The sequence below is a fragment of the Pezoporus occidentalis genome, unplaced genomic scaffold (genome assembly GCF_034315485.1).
Source record: "Pezoporus occidentalis ecotype Australia unplaced genomic scaffold, CSIRO_AGI_Poc_V1 ctg13, whole genome shotgun sequence".
In the NCBI taxonomy this organism is placed as follows: domain Eukaryota; kingdom Metazoa; phylum Chordata; class Aves; order Psittaciformes; family Psittacidae; genus Pezoporus; species Pezoporus occidentalis.
In genome coordinates, this window is record NW_026913103.1 from 10916215 (window position 1) to 10930526 (window position 14312).

Genomic DNA, 14312 nt, shown 5'->3' on the forward strand with positions numbered 1-14312 from the left:
CGTTAGGATGGTATATGTTTCTGGAAGGTATCCTAAAAAATGGTAAGTCCAAATCATCTGTAATCAAGATAACATGTTCTCACCAGTGGAAAATAAATCAAATATGATCATAGAAGAAGAAAGTAAGGTGTTTATGTCCTTGTATCTCTTGTTTGGTAATGAAAAGCAGACATCATTGTCTTCTGATTTACTGCGGGCACAAGGCACATGGTGCTCCCAGTTAAATGAGATCGGATAGGAGCAAAAGTCACAGTAAAACTGGAAGTGACAAAGCAGCAGAATTTTTCCCATCCCTCCTTAGAAACTTCCAGTCAGGTGGTACTTGTCCACTGTCAGTAACTGAGTGTTTCATAAAGCCAGTCATTCTTCAGGCCATTTCTGTAGCCATTACTTCAACAGCCAGATCAATGTAATAGAAGTGTTCAGCCAATTAACTTGCTAAGACCTAATTTTTGGCATAACTTCAACAAGTTCTAGTATCTAAACATATAATTCTTCAGTGAGCATAAATATATCTATCTCCTGATATCAGAGCAGTAGGTTAAATGTTAATGGCACTTGAGAGATTTTTCTTCTCAGTGAAGGTCAAGCTGCTGAATGTAAAATTATTATTCTCTTTTATACCTGGTAGTTCATAAATTTATGCCTTGCAACAAGGCTCAATTTCCTTAAAAATCATGAGAATTTTAGCCTGCAGATGCTGCCTGCTAGTGGAGAATCCAGCCCCAAAACACTGAATATTTTACATGGGAGGTGCTCTCAGTCATTCCCCTTTTGCTTTTCCACCCCATATGATCTGCCGTTTATTGAAGCAAGGGAAGGATCCCAGAGAATGTGTTGTTACTCCCTGACTCAATCGATTTTTCACTTTTTTTTTTTTTTACACAAAGAGGAACAAAAGAGGATGAAGAACACTCCATTCATTATGCACTAAAAATGGTATTTAATGACCTCTTTGGGAGATGAATGTCTGATGAATGTTTGAGTCCCCTCAGGCAGAGAAATCATTTGAATGGTGGTCTATTGCACAGTGACTGAACTACTAGATAAGCGCTTGTAATAGTGATACTTTTCTTCATCTACTGTTGGTCATTCCAGTACAGAATTTGGTTTGATTTTCTTGCAAAAAACCCTATACCAGAACATTAAAGCTGAGCAATTAGAAAACCTGAAAATAACACAGCATGCTAAAGTTTCAGATCAGTGGCTAATTTGTCAATTTGAGAAGCTTGTACTGACTCGTGTCATGTGAAGAAGGAGAATTAGAGGTGCAGCTGTGAATCCCCTTCACCACTGCTTGGCTACATGGTGCTTTGCAGCTGTTCTCTTGCATCCAGGAAGAGTCTGCATTGAAATACAAACTGATACCACTGCCCATATCACTTTCTGCTGGAGCCAGGTAGATCAAATTCTCAAAGGCATTTAACTGTGTAATTCATTTACCTTGATGAGACTTGGAGGCCTGTGCCCTCTTGGGAATCTAAATCTGTGCCTGTTGACCCCTACTTGTGAAGAGGAAGGAATAGAAATTTTTTGTAAAAAGATTAAATACATAGATGTCTATCACATTCTCTAGTGCCACAGCAGGCACTCCAAGGTAAATGTGCCAGGTAATGGCAGTAGCCATGGCTCTTGTAGAATGATATCTACTTGGGGTGTGTGACAGATCCACCTTGATGAAGACTAGGGCTGTGGAGATTGAACTTCGGAAATGTGAAGGAGGCTATGACTTCAGGTTATTGGTTTATGGAGGTGGAGAACTTGGTGAGAGGGAGGCATCGGTTTTGAAGTCTTTCTGCCAACTGAAATGTGTGTTTGGAGAAGAGAGATGTTGCCTTGCCTGTGTTGGGAAGAGAGCAGGGAAGGCGGGTCTGTACAGCATGGTATCCTAGAAGAGCAGCTGGGTGCAGAGGCATTGCTTCCTGCATATGAACACTACCTAGCAATAAGACCACATTTGCTGCTGATGATGATGATTAAGGCCACCACTAATGATAGGACTTGAGCTGGCTTTTTGGTATCCTTCTGCTGAGGCTTGTGGCATCATGTGTACATTATAGTTTAAATCACATTTTCCAAATCATATGTACAATGTGCAACCTGAAGTGTAGTATGAGGATGCAAAAATAGGGAGAAAGTCTATAGTCTGTTGTACATATATGATAGGATGTGACAAATTGCTATTTGGAGATGTCTCTTTGTTGACTGTAGATGGAGTCTATATGACAGACTTTGGTTAGCCGCCTAGGGCTTGATTCAGCTTCCCATCCGTAGCTACCTAGTGACTTTGGAGGTCCCCAGAGATTACAGAGACGTCTGCATGGGGCTGGTAAATAAGACATAGGTCATGAGCCGAAGGTCCAGGAATCTTGAGATGACACTAGATAGGTAAGTATTGGTAACTAGACTGATTGTAAAGTTTCTGGTTAAAGTGAGGTGAGAGGAACCCCACCATTGGCATCTGACCCTAAACCAGTTAAAGTCAGTGTCAGTCTTCTCTCAGCAAAATATAACTGCAGATGGATCACTCCAGAACTCTGAATGTCTAAATTCACAGCCTAGTTTTGTGTGAAGAGTAAACAATTTTGTTTCTTCTGGGTTTGATCCTGCGCTGTTTCCATTAATGGAAGATTTTCCACAGTGTGAATGCAAAAAGGTTTAACTTTATTTTTATATTGGGGGAAAAAAACCTAAAACAACTAACCAAACAAAAATTCTCTCTCTTTCCCCCTCCACGCCACCAATTCTCCTTCCCCTCCTTGCCTTCTCCCTCCAACTTTGTATTAAAGACTATTATGTATACTTTGGCACAGTTTATCCCAATTTGACCTGACTGTTGGTCTCCAGCAAAGAATACCCCAAAACAAAATGTGAGGAAGAGCTATGTTAAGAGTGCTGCTCATTGGTAAAATGCAAAGCGAAGCCTGCCTGTTTGTTTGGTGAATGCTCAGACCTCTCAGGAAAGAAAGAACTGGTTGTTTTATTGGTGGCATTAAATTCAGAGATGCCTGTAAGAAGTTATATTTGAAAGTGTGAAAATGACATTTAATAGAGCTCTTCAAATATGATGACTAGGCAACTGTTTCTTCTGACAGCCAGCAATTACTTAATCATACAAATTTCTTCGACTATGTGAAAGAAATGGAGAAAAGCAGGTGATAGTTCCCTTTGGGCATCTGAGGATTTGATAACCTTATTTCTTCAGATGTACTCAGGAATATTACTGTCTTTAATCTCTGCATCAGTTACAGAAAAGCAATAAAAAAAGTCATCTCAGAGATCCTGGCATTAGTTTGGTTTTGTCATAGCCTTTAACTTTATGAAGCATTTTGTGGGGGTGGAATTTGACATGCCTGATGCAATTGTTCTCTTGATTCAGTGTAACTAGAGAAATAAATTTTGCAGCAAGTGGAAGTCGAGAAAGGAATGCAAACAAATGTAAAATAAGACATTTTTCTTCCAGAAAGTCTTTACATTAGACTTATGGGGGATTTTGGCTGGAATGTGGATTCTTCAAAAAAACTCAGTTGACACTGGGAGAAATCATGCATCACATAATGTTGCTGGTGACCGAGTCTGTTTCATTTGTCTTAGAATTTTATGTTATCTGATGGGTATTTCCTGAAATTGTGCAGTGCAATTCAATGCTGAGGCCATTTTTATTTCCCCACAAGGTGGTACTGTGGTACTGACTATAGAACTCTTGTTTTGGCTGTAGTTGATTTATTTCTGTAACCCTTCTGCAGATATTTTAAGGACAGATCTTTGTCTGTGAATACGACAGTTTTGTTGTTAGAATCAAATTTCTTTGTGGAAGGGTCTTAAGACTTTTTTGGTGTGCTTTCTTCACTTTTTGTCTCATTAAAAATAGATTTTATTGCAAGTTGAGATTGTCAGAAAAACTCCATTTTTGCTGTTTGGGCTTTTTTATCTTTTACTGCATTTAAAAAAAAATGTAATCAGTCTATTTGAGACTCCCTTGTTTTTCGAACTAAAACAATAGCTCTTGTAAGTTTATTCAGAAATTCATCTCTTTTCCCCCCACCCTTTAGTTACATGTAAGTAAAGAGGACCTGCAATTAATTACAGAAATTAAAATAAATTAAAACCATTAAATATTCAGGAGAATGCAGTTCCCCCTTGAAAACAGATCTAACCACTATCAAGCACAGAAACAAAACATAATTAATTGCTTATGTGCAGCAGTACATGGGGTTCTTCCAGTTGCTTGTGGAGGTCTGTAATATCTATCATGAACAGCTCCATCTGTTCGTGCACCCACCACTGCATTTGAGAACATGCATTATTTCTGTGGTCGTGGCTATACTAATACACTACTGTAGTTCATAGCTGATATTAGAAGATGTAATAAGGGTAGAGGTCTGAGCACTAGACTGGGGATCTATACACTGTTAAATGGTCAGCATGGTCCTTGATAGGGCTTTGGCACAGGACACCGAATTCTCCCCCAGACAGGGTTTATCAGGGTTTGACCCTAGCTTGTGCTTTACAGGGAAGAGACTTAATCTATACTGGTATGTGCTGTGCAGTGATTATTGGTCTCAAGACTAGAGGACAGGCTCTGGTCCATTTTATCGACTGTTACCAATGCAGCCATTAGGACCTACTGAGTCATGCTTGTACCTCTTTTATTGAGGCAGATTGAATGCCTTGAATCCACAAGCAGTTCTAGCAAGCCTTGTTTTCTGATGCCCACAGCCTGCTCTTCCAGGTCGCTAGGTCAGAGGCGAGAGCTGGTCCTGCTGTGGTGAAAACAGGATAGAAGAAACTCCTCTTTTGAGGAATATGTGACTTCCCAACATGGATGTCAGGATGTGGGAGGCACGGGAAGAGCAGAGAGGGGCTAAAAGAAGAGCTGAAAGGCCACTAGTTCCCTGGCAAAGTATATCAGTGGGGTCTGTTGTCAATATTCACAGTATCACAGTATGTTAGAGATTGGAAGGGACCTCGAAAGATCATCTAGTCCAATCCCCCTGCCGGAGCAGGAACACCTAGATAATGTTACACAGGAATGTGTCCAGGCGGGTTTTGAATGTCTCCAGGGAAGGAGACTCCACAACCTCCCTGGGCAGCCTGTTCCAGTGTTCCATCACCCTCACTGAGAAGAAGTTTCCTCTCAAGTTTAAGTGGAACCTCTTGTGTTCCAGTCTGTACCCATGTTATGGTCATATTATTATGCTAGAGGCATAGGACGGGAGGAGCTACACAAGAGAGCTACACAAGACACTTCTACTCAGACATTCTGTACACTCCACAAATAGGAACCTTTTCTCTAGGCGTCAGATGCCTAACAAGGAATTTCTCTATGATTATATCTTCTCAAAGCATAAAGCTATAGTCTATTAGATGTCTGTACACCCTACCTGGAAAATGACCTAAGAGGATTTTCAGCTTTTGGCTCTGCTTTTGGCCAATCTCCACCTATTATTGTTGATAAAGGCTTCTTTCTTTGTATTATTTTCCCCCATTACAAAGACGTCCCCTGAATCCTGTGACTTTCCTACAAATGTGCATGCTTAAAATAACACTTTCAGTGGGTTCTTTTAGATTTCAACTATTTCTTGATGGAGCTAATTAAGAACATTAATTCTAAATGAGAGAAAAATATATCCAATGCCCTGTGAAGGTGTTCTGGACCTGGGAACAATGTCTCAGATGTATTTGAATGAGATCTGATAAAGAAGAATAAGCATTGTATGTGTCCTAGGTGGGTTTTTAAGACTGCAGGATGGGAGAAACAGGCTAGAAGGAATCTTGTTGAAGTGCTTTGCTGGTAGTACTTAGATAGGATTGCTGGGATATTTAGTAACATGGGTATGGTTCTTGTTTCCAGGATTTAGAGTTCATAAAAAACAGGTGAAAAGAGATTAAGTGCTTCTCTGACATCATTTTTTCATGTCAGAATTTGCTATTGGTGCCACAAGTCATCTTTGCAGGGGAAAAGTGAGCTACGTAGCTAGGAAGGGAGGTGTGCTTATGCCCTGTAAACTGAGAATCTTGTTTCCCATGGCACTGAATCGCAGTAACAGCATTTCTTTGTTATAAAAATGCACTTCAGAAATTGAATTGAAGCCATACAACACAATTTTAAAAATCGTACTTGTGAAAGTAGAAGAATATCACACAAAGAGTAGCAGACACTAAATATTTGCCCTGTGGCTGCCAGCTTTGGTTTCTGTTCCTAAATGCTCCTTCTCTGAAGCCTGAGAAAACTGTTACACCGGACTCACCTCTACACAGGCCAGACCTAGCTTACATTCACTCTGAAACATCTGCAGACTCTGATGTAAAACAAACAGAAACCCCAGTGTTTTATGAGCCATTTTGGGCTTTAAGGAATTTCTACTAAAGCACAGCTTTGGTATTACAGAAAGAAAATTAAGGGTCGCCAATTTGAGATTGTCACTAAAGGGGAAAGCGGGATCAAGATTATAAGAAACCTTTTAAGAATGCACTTAAGAGGTAACAGATCCAAAAAATGACCTTTTTAAAGTCTCTTATTCTCCTGTAATTTCTTTCTCAGTTGTTTTTGCCTGGTATGTCTACATGGTGCTCTGGGGTGAAGTAGCTGATCCTCAAAGTTTATGAGTCCATGTATTTTCCTCTTCCACTGCTTTTATCATTTTTTGAAAGAATTCAGACATATATTCTAGTCACCCACAGAAGAATGGATTCTGGTTTATCTAATAAATGATATAAATTGCTGGTCTGTTCTATCTGGAAATGAAAAAGACCTCAGATAAAAGCCTTTCTTTATTAAAGAGCCAAAGACATTTTAGCTCTCATTTGGCCTTGATGCCCTACTCATTCCTCCTCTCTTTATCTAGTGGTGCTTTGCTGATACAGTTATTATCCTTTTCAGCTACTCTAAACATATATTATTAATTCTGCAACTGGCTTTCTACCTCCAGCTTTTTAAATAGTAAGCTCACTAAAATCCTGTAAGGCTGTATACCCTAAGAACACCCTCCATGTTTTTTAGTTGAGTATATGCATACTCCAGTTCCCTCTGAATGGCCCATTTGGGTCATCTTCTTGCTCTGTTTGTTCCCTTTCTCCTATCTGTGCTTCACTATCTGCACCCCTTCTTCTCTTGTATCAGGAAAACTTCTTTGTCCTCATTTTCTGATGTTTTTTTCCATTTAACTGGAAGAAAAAAAGTCAGGGAAGTAGGTGTTAAGATGTGGAATTGAATCCTACCTGTGAGGTTGGTTCAAGACCTAGGTTGAAATATTTCAGTGAATGTCCATTTTGACATTACAGCCTGCTTCTTGCATCGTATAAAGTGGTTGGCCTAGGCTATCGTAATGATCATATTGATCATGGATCATAATCCGTGGATTCTTCTTCAAGGGCTCACTTAAATAACCCACCACTTCAAACCATTACTTCTTTCTCCTTTCATTAGTAATCCCCTCACATGCTCATTGCTGCAGTGTTGTTTCATCTTGTGTTTGTTTGTCCTAACTAATTTAGATATTAAGTCCTTGGTGACTGACAGTGTGTCTATCTATGCAAAGCACATTTAAATAAATATATTTAATAATAATTAATAATAAATATGCCATCTGAAAGCTGTGGATCTGAGCTAGCAAGGACAACACTGACATTGATGCGTTTGGTTTCAGGAGCAGTGCTTGCTGTTCTCCCGCCATTTCTCTTTGGGAAGTGCTGTTAATAGCTGCTGCCATATGAAGGGTGTCAGGTCCCCTCTCACAGTTCTCCCCATCAGAGGTCCTCTCTGCCTTGACCCTCATTGTACACCAATTGGAAATTCAGCCTTCAAAGCTAACATTCTCCTAAAGGTGCTTAAAACCATGGAATCTGTTTTGGGGGAGAGGATCCTGCAAATCCCTGACATCTCACAGAAGTCACTATTCGCAACTAGAAACAGTCCCTTACAGGCAGTAAAATTTGTACATCCTTATTCATCCTTCTGTGTGTTGCAAATTAATTTTTTCTCTCCTCTTTCCCTTATCCCCCCCCCCACCCCCCCCCGTTTAACTCCATCCCTCCCCAGTTTCCTATGTGCAAAAGCTTGCAAAACAAGTAAGCGCTTTTGTGAAACAGGCTTCTGTAAACTCTCAGGAAGAATCATTGAAGCTGGCGGGAGAGAATTCATGTGGTGTGCATTAACAATTGTCTAAGATAGAACACTATTTAATCTGTTATTCCTGGTGGGCACTACCTTGTAGAAAAATAACATTATTACAGATATAATCTTTCAGTTAGTAATAAACCTCAGGAGTGGTCTGGCAGAGAACGGGGAGAAGCGTGTCCTTCCTGAGCAGAGGTAAACTGGGCAAAATCTGCCCTTCATGTGTCTGCCTGAAGAATTATAACTTCTGATAGAAGCAAGTTAGTCATGGTATATATTGTCTTTTTATTTCATTAAGGGAAGAAGGGATTACTTTGCATATACTTTCTCTGGTCAATCACATAGCTAGAACTGCAATAAAAGTCAGGAAAAAAATAGCTAAATAATATGTAGCAAATGCAGAAAAAATATTATAATTTCTATTATTATTAATCCATCTGAACATGACAATTTTTATCAGAGATGGCAGTCTAGAATGTGTTCACTGTAGCAGCAGTTTTCTTGCCATCGAAATCTTAAAGTATTTATTGCCACAAGTAACGTTTATTGCTTGGGCTTTGTTCTTTTGTTTCATCCCTGGGGAGGCGGGGTCAGTGCTCATGAGCTTTAGCTTTTGTAGAATGTTTAATTTTTCACATAGACCCCTTGGTGGAAGCAGTGTGGTGCTCTGTGGGATTCAGGGGCTGCAGACTAGACCACAAGGCAGTTCTTTCTCAGGCAAATAACTTTTCTTCTCACCCTGTAAGGCTTCATTTTGACAGAACTTTCTGAGGTCCAGGGAGTCCTGGACCTCAGAAACACTGCGATCTTGAGCTTAATTCAATATTTTGCGGAGTCAGTGGAGAAAGTAATGTAATTTGTTCACTGTAATCAGTTAGTAAGTGTCTCTGAAGGTCTGATTGCTTCATGTTCAAATAAAACGCACTGTTACAATCCAGATGGGAGTTAATAATGGCATAAATAACTAAGATGGACTTGCTTAGGATGGAGTCTTTTAGCCAGCCAGAGATAAAAGAAAGCACTATCAATGGATACAGCTCCTTGGGAGCTTGGTCTGAATGAGAAATCCAAACCTAAACTAAATACTGTGGGCATGCACTGTCAAAGAAAGGATATTGCAAAGTGACTGCAAACTTTCTGAAGCATGCAGCACATCCTCCAACGTAACCTTTGTGTCTCTCAAGTTCCAGGTTGTCCAGTCATTTTTCAAAGACAAACTACTTTTGGCTCATGTGGTGATGCCAGTATAGTCATCCTCCCCATCTCCCCAGCTTTTTCCACAATAGCAAAGGTGTGGCCCCCATGGCATCTTTTATACTTTATGGTATATATATATGCATATACCATACGGTATATGGTATGTATATAAAGTATATATATATATACTTTTATACTTTATGGCATGGCTTGTTACCGGTTTGGGGATGCAGTCAGTGCATTCAGCTATTACTTGTGCAGCTGTGATTTGAACAAAGAGTAGGGATAAAAAAAGCTATGCAGTGCTGTGTGTTGTCGATGGATTATTGTCATTTCAGTTCATGTAGTCTGACTCCACCATTTCATGGCTACACCTAGATACTGACAAGGCCTTGAGAGACAATTATTTCTTGCAGAGCTCAGTTTTTAAGAAGTCTACTGACGGACAAGCAGTTTTCCCATTAATACTTGTTTGGTGCTTCTAACCCTGAAATAAGCAGCTATTTTAGCCTATTCCTCATGAAGACTTTCTTTTCTAGGCAGGACAGCAATACCTGTCAGACCCTTTAACAGGTTACATTTTCAGCTTACCCCTGATGAGATCTTATAGGATCTCATTCTCCCTATATTGAAGATCCTATAGCTGTATGTGACGCAGGGAAATACTACATTACAGTCTTCTAATTTTTGTTTCTTTTGACAGCTAAATACCAAGTCATTGTGAATGAGACTCATCTGCCCAAATGCAGCTGTCTGTAGCTGAACTAATCACCTTCCTTCATTAATTAATGAAGAAAACTAGGCTCATCTGGGATGCAATTTGTTTTATACCAAAGTAGATACCTCAAACACACAAGAGGTGTTGAGACCTGGAAGTTTCACAATTAGTGATCTAAATTAGTTCAGGCCAGGGGACAAGCTGCTTAGGCTTAGGGGACAACAGGTGATTATTTATAGGTTTACTTATTGAGAGGAATCTTGGTAATCAATATTGCCTTGCTTTGCAGTACTTCATAGGAATTTTCTCTTCATGTCTGTCTTTTTTTTTTGTCTTTGGGAGCGAAGAGGTAGGATTCCTTTCTTTCCAATTCAAATGTGACTTCCATGATATTTTTGAAGGGCAATTCTACCCAGGGATCCATTAGAATGAATGAGGTGAAACTGAAAGATGTGTGCAACTCAAACAAACAAATGCAATGAGCTCAAGACAGGACGACCCGGATGCTGTTTTAAAAGCAATACAGGAGGTCAAATTAAATGATTCGGCACTCCCTTCTAGCTTTAAAATCCATTAAAAAAACTGAACAAGTTCAATGAAAATGTAATAGTGGTTTACAAAAATTGCTCTAAAACCACTAAGAATTAAACAGTAGTTATTAATAGCGTTTTAATGATGTTTTCACTATATATTTCTAGAGCTACAAATCCTATAAAGAGGGATATATTTCTCTTTAAATTGATGATGTGTTGGGGAAATAAGTCTTCACTTGAACAATCAGCCCTGGTATAGCAAAAAAGCTTGTTTCTTAATGTGGATGTGTCATATGCATTTGCAAGTAGGAAGAACAGTAATTTCGAAATGGGAGTGGGATCTCATTTTACCGTGAATTTTCAAAGCATCACTCTGTGTGTCATTTAGACAACCCTTGGCTATGACAGCTGTGTACAAATGCATGAGCCAGTGTGTGTGGGCAGCGTGAGTCATTCAATTTTCCTACTATATAATAATAAAAAAACAAATGGCGGTGAAGCCAGCATTTAGGTCTAGAGAAGGAAGCTGTGATAATGCCATGAATCCTTGCACTCAGGGATCAACAGTGGTGGCATACAAAGCAGACACAATGACAGGCAGATTCTTGCTTAGTGGATGTTGATCTGAGCCACAGACACATTTATCCAATCTTATTTATCTTGCACCTCATGTACCCTGACTAATACCTCTAAGAAAATGAGTGGTGCTTTAAAACATGGTAACTCAAGCCTTTAGGAATCAAACACATTTGAAAACAAATTAATTCATCCTGGTTAATATCACAGATTTCTGGACTTCCTTCCTCTTATTCCCCTCAGTTATATCTGCCTTACATTTTAATGTAATATATTGTACTGTAGAGGCAGTAGTTTCAATTCATGCTAGTGGAAAAGAATAGAAACCCAGAACTGCTGCAGTACCATGTGCCTTCTGGGGATCCCTGTAGCCAAATGTGTCTGGAGAGCTTCCTTCATAGGATGTAGCTGCTGCATTGTCCCCAGTAAGAGACATGATTAAATGTCCTGTAATATAGTTATATGCCTACTCTGCACACATAAACAAGTTTGTCATGACAGAAAAAATACTTTTTATTGCTTTTATTAGTTTTATTACACAAAGACTGGGCTAAGAATTGTTGTTACAAATTTTATTTGTGGCAAGACATGGGTATTTAAAGAAGATCAAGTGTGGAAAGAGAAGATGATTTCAATAATTTTTAATAATCAGACCATCACATTCAGGTTTACAGTCTGGTTGGAGATAATGTGATAGTTCAAATTAAGAGAACTGAGAATGATGACTGTCAGAAAGGGAGTATTAAATAGACAGGGAAAGAGTCAAGCGTCTAATTCCATTACAGTATTTACAGATAAAAAGCAGTCAATTCATTGGCACATAAACCACTGACATGTTGACTCTAGAGAAACTTGGTGAGGCCATTCACATGAGTAGAATATTAATTCTGATGGCAGAAATTCTGTATGTAATATTGACTCAGGAAAGGGCTTCTGAACTGCTCAAAGCTCAGAAAAAAATGTGGGTCTCTCTCAAGTGCTTTCAGGGTGAAACATTATTTTTGCGTGTGTATAACATACTGAATTATGGCGTCTGCAAATGCTAGCAAAATGTGCATCTCAGTGATGTGCTGATGCTTAGTGATGCAAAGAGAAATGCGGAAGTGCAGGTAATAATACCCTTGCATAATTTTTTCCTCCATATAAAAGTGATCAATATATGAAACAGAAGTGTGGTATGCCATAGCAATGCCCACAGTTCCTCCCCAACCATGCTAGGCTTGGAATCCTATAAATATTCCTGTGATACTTTGATGCAAAATGGAGCACAAATTATGGGAGGGCTGAAGACTACTGCTGCTGGAGCAGTAAGATACAAATTAATAAAGAAAGCAGCACCAACAAAACGCTGCTGGTCACAGTTTATGGTGTAAAATTAAAGTAGACAGCCCAAAGGAGCTAGTGACAATAAGCAAATAACATTTACAGATATGCTGGAGGAAAAAGAAAAAAGCAAAAGCAAGAGAAGCAGTCAGTCTCTCAGTCTCTTGATAGATGACAAGGGTAATAAAAACCAGAGGGATGAGGCTTTGCACAATTCTCTTATCTTTTTGTCCTTGCTCTCAGTCATGCATCCTAAGCTGGAAATGGGATCCTCTCATGTCTAATGGGAAGGGACATATAGAATATGCAGTATAAAAGAAGTAAGATCAGACATATTCCAGTGCCTTCACTGCTGCTTGTGTGTGCTTATCACCATATGGGGTACACAATTTCTTCAACCCTGTAGCAAAGCTAGATGTCTGTCAAGACTCACAGCACTGCAGACAAATCCTGCCTTTCCTGCTAGGTCCTGTCCTCTCCATCTTCCCACAGCACCTCCATCCTGGTATAGATGAACCCATCACAGCCCTGTGTGGGTGCCCCAGGACCAGATGGGTCATAAGGCAGCAGTTCTCACCTTCTCTCTGCCTCAGCTCTAGTTCCTCAGCAAAGGGTTTCTCCTAACCATGTGCCCCCGCACTGCTGATTATCTAAAACTCTTCTGTATCTGCTAGAGATGTGCATCACACGAAAAGGACATGACACACTTGGGTGACTTCCCAGTTTTTGGCTTCCCAGATTCCCTCCTCTTGTAGGTGAGACTTTTTCAGGGGAACAAACTACCACACCAATGTTCCAGTCCTTGAATTTCCCTGCTGTGGTCTCTCTGGGTGCCTTGACATCAGCCACCCAGTCCAGCAGGCTCTTCCAGGACTTGTGTCACAGCACTGCTACAAAGCCTCCTTCATCAGTCTGCCTTCAACCTCTCTTTCCAGCAGCTCCCCTTTACAGCTTTTCCAGGACTCACATATTTTCAGTGTCATTCTACTCTCTTCCCTTCTTCCCCTTCCCCTTCATTTTCCCAGCAGCAGCAGCAGTCCCCATCTGACTGCTGAGTTCAGTTGCTAACAGAAATCACTGGCATAACATACAATTACATGGTTATGGATTATGGGGCTCTATTTAGTAATCAAATCTTTGCTTTGCTCCAAGTTGCAGAATACAAGTAAACTTAAAGTTTTACCTTCCATGGAAGTTTTATGGCTGAGGCAGGGAGCCACATCTGTGTGAAAAGGAAACTGGAAAGATTTATGGAAGGAAGGTTATGAGAGCTTGATAAATAGGGAAATTATCACGTAGAGGATCCCTGTGCTTCTCTGACTGCCTTCCTCAGAGCTGGAGTAGCGCTGGCCTCCAGGGCTGTTCAAAAGGGGTCTGCAAACCCACAGCACTGCAGGAGTGTGACAAATGCAGCCAGAAATGTGTTGGCAGCTGAGATCTCCCTGGGCCTGTAAGCTGCTTCTAGTGAGAGATGAGTGGGATGGAATGGGAAAATGGAATAACATGGAGGTAACTTCAGATGAAGAAGGTGCTTGGGGTGGCTGCACACAGAACCCTGGCACTGTGTGCAGATGGAGCCCAGGAGGGCCACCTCAAGAAAAGGGGTTGGCCAGTGGGGGGGCTTATGGGCTGCCTCAGGGAGGGCTGGCTCCCCTGGACCATCAGGACAGAGAATGCTGATGTCCCAGTGTCCTGGGTTCAGCAGTAGCAGTTATTTTTCCTCCTGCCTAGTAGCTGGTGCAGTGCTGTGTTTCTGACTTTCAGCCTGGCAACAGCGCTGATAACACCGATGTTTTTAGTTGTTGCTCAGTAATGTTTACTCTGACCAAGGGCTTTGTGAGTCTCA